The following is a 3,574-nucleotide window of genomic DNA, read 5'->3' on the forward strand; positions in this document are numbered from 1 at the left end:
AAGCATCTTTGGGAATTCGCAGTGATTTTAATATATTTTTTACTCTCAAATATGGCTATAAACTTTTACTTTATTTAAGATATATTAACTAGTAACTAAGATTAAATCGACATTTCATAAGCGTATCTGTACACAAAGTATGTAGATGCATGGATCTGCCATTTCACTATGTTTGAGAAGAAAGAGAAGAGTAGGCCCATTTTTTTTTTCTTTTCCCTTGCTTCATGACAGCTGGTAGTGAACTGATATAAACACACTTTAAAATGTGGTATTTTAGGTAAATAAGGGGTAATACTTTATCATTGTGATACAGAGAGGAGAGAAAAGTGAAACGGATAATGCTTTTATGATCAATACCTTTGCAAAATACTAATATTCCTTGAAATACCATGAATCATATAAACAGAATATATTTATCACTGATCATACCAGTCATCTACTTAAGTCCATAGTTTTTCATGTATAAATTGCTTTAATTTATTCATGATTTATTTCCCACATATATCTAGTAGGACAAAAAAGGTTCTATCTCCAAGAACATATTAATTACTTTAATTCAGCAACACATCTGGACCATCCTGACAGACAAAGCAAAAATGAGAAGCACTGAGGTATATCAGAGGCATTCAAAAAAAATTGTTTGTAGAGATGTTAATTTATACTGCCATTAAATTCTAAGCTAAGTTTATACTGCAAATAGTTTAGATAATTGATACCATTTTAATTAGTTTTTAAAATAGAACCTTAAAATTATTTCATATTATAAACCTCAATAACTGTTGAATCAGAACATTAATAACAGCAAAGTTTAAGTGGAAGTATTTATATAACATAATAATTCATAATGAAAACTTAAGGCATATATAATAGGAAACAAGTTTCTCAATGACAGAATTTCGTAGGAGACTTTAACATCTCGAAATTCACCTAATTCAACAGTGAAGATTCTGACAAGTGACTAAATTATAAATACTATCATTTCTCTTGCACAGATATATACTTTTGAAAGTAGACCTATAGAAAGAAAAGTAATATGAATTATATGTCAGAATACATACTCAGAAGCAGTAAGTAAATATGCACAGGTATGAGTTGCAGAGTTGTCAATAGATAACATCAATAAATTTTCTCATGAAAGAACTTGAAATCGCTCTGCAATGCAACAAACACTACAGGAAACTTGGAAGTAATTTTGCTTTGAGACACTTTAAGGACATGCATGAAAATTTATGTCTGAAGAATGATGATTAGAAACTGTACATCTATAAGTAGGTGTTTTAATGTTCTAATGGAAATGATGAAAGAAAACACCATTTGGTCGTGGCAAATGTTCTTGAGATATATATGATGCTAAAATATCTAACTTTGGGAAATTAACCCTATGGCCTTTTAGAATTTTTTTTCCTGTCAAAGCTGCCCTGAAAAGAAACACCTAAAAACTGCTTATTTTTACCACGTACCTAGAATCCATCTGGCTACCCTCTTTTTGAAGACAGTCTGACCACAATTTTGAATATAGCTTGGGGAACAACCATATCCAAAGGAATAGGAAGCAAACAATGTTAACTGTTCAATGAGGTATGAAAAGTTAATGAGGCAAAAAATATTTTTAACTTTAAATTGATTTACCTTGCCAATTAGGTCCTATTTGTAACTCATTACTAGTCATTTTGTTTATATTCTGCTGCACTTAATTTGTCACATTTTTGCATGTGTTTCCCAAGTGCCAGGGACTGACTTTCTGGAAAGCTATTACCTTGTTTTTGAAGCTTTTGCAAAAACCCTTAAAATTGTATTAGTAACTGAAAACAATCAAGAAGATAATGTTACTGATGGCAATTAGAGTCTAAACTGCAAAATTTTATGAAACCGCTTATGAAACAATGCCTTAAAATAATGAGTGACTACTTTCATATTTAACCATACTTTGGTTAGAATAATATTAAATTCTAAAATATGAAAAATGTATGGCTTAAAACTGAACAAAGCATTTATTCCAGTATAGGAAGGTTACTAACCTAATTTTACTCTCCTAAATTCTGGAAAGAAAAATATTTTTAAATGTATTTTATTCCTTATGCTATTACAGTTGTCCCAATTTTTCCTTCTTTGCTCCCTCCATCCAGCACCTCCCATTTCCCCTGGCAATCCTGGCTTAGTTCATGTCTATGGATCATGTCTATAAGTTCTTTGGCTACTCCATTTCCTTAACATCCCTCTGCCTATTCTGTGCCTACCAATTTATACTTCTTAATCCCTGTACCTTTTCCCCCATTCTCCCCTTTCTCCTGCCCAACTGATAACCATCCAAAGGGTATCCATATCTATGGTTCTGTTTATTTTCTGCTTGTTTGCTTAGTTTGTCTTTTAGATTTAATTGTTGATAGTTATGAATATGTCTTTTTAATGTTCATAGTTTTGATCTTTTTCTTAAATGAGTCCCTTCAACATCTCATAAAATAATGGCTCGGTTATTATGAACTCCTTTAGCTTTATCTTGCCTGGGAAGCACTTTATCTCCCCTTCAATTCTAAATGATAGCTTTGCTGGATAGAGTAATCTAGGTTGTAGGTTCTTGCTTTTTATGACTTTGAATACTTCATATCTGTCCCTTCTAGTCTGCCCAGTTTCTTTTGAGAAATCAGTTGACAGTGTTATGGAAACTCCCCTGTAGGTAACTAACTGCTCTTCTCTTGCTGCTTTAAAGATTCTCTCTTTATCTTTAGCCTCTGGCATTTTAATTATGATGTGTCTTGGTGCGGTCCTCTTTGGGTCCATCTTGTTTGAGACTTACTGTGCTTCCTGGACTTGTGTGTCCATTTCCTTCACCAAATTAGGGACATTTTCTTTTATTATTTTTTAAATGGATTTCCAGTTTCTTGCCTTTTCTCCTTCTGGCATCACTATGATGCAAATGTTGGTACGTTTGAAGTTGTCCCAGAGGCTCCTTAGCCTATCCTTGTTTTTGTTTTTTATTATTTTTTCATCTTGCTCTTCTTATTGAATGTTTTTTTCTTTTTTATGTTCCTAATCATTGATTTGTTTCTTGGCTTCATTCCCTCCATTGTTCATTCCCAGTAAATTTTTCTTTATTTTATTTAGTGTAAACTTTGTCTCTGTCTGTGTTTTTCTTATGCTGTTGAAGCACCTAATGAGTTCCCTAAACAACCTAATAGCCAGTGTTTTAGACTCTGCATCTGATAGATTGCTTATTTCCATTTTGTTTAGTTCTTTTCTGGAGTTTTGTTCTGTTCTTTCATTCTTGGTCATATTTCTTTGTCTCCTCATTTTGGTAGCCTTCCTGTGTTTGTTTCTATGTGTTAGGTAGAACTGCTTTGACTTCCTGCCTTAGTAGTCTGGCCTATTGTAGAAAGCTGCGCCCATAAGTCGGATGGGGAGGGACCTTTGGTAATTGCTGGGGTGGGGCCACCTCTGTAAACCGGATTGATGAATTCTCACATATGGTACTCTGGTTCTGTGGCTCTGTGTGGGGGAGGGGTCAAAAAGGGAACAATGCTGCTGCCTGGCCTCTCAAGATTTTCCCAGGAGGAATTTGTCCCCCCAGGACTCATTC

Source organism: Artibeus jamaicensis, unplaced genomic scaffold (genome assembly GCF_021234435.1).
Source record: "Artibeus jamaicensis isolate MK-2021 breed Jamaican fruit bat unplaced genomic scaffold, CSHL_Jam_final contig_760, whole genome shotgun sequence".
NCBI lineage: Eukaryota > Metazoa > Chordata > Mammalia > Chiroptera > Phyllostomidae > Artibeus > Artibeus jamaicensis.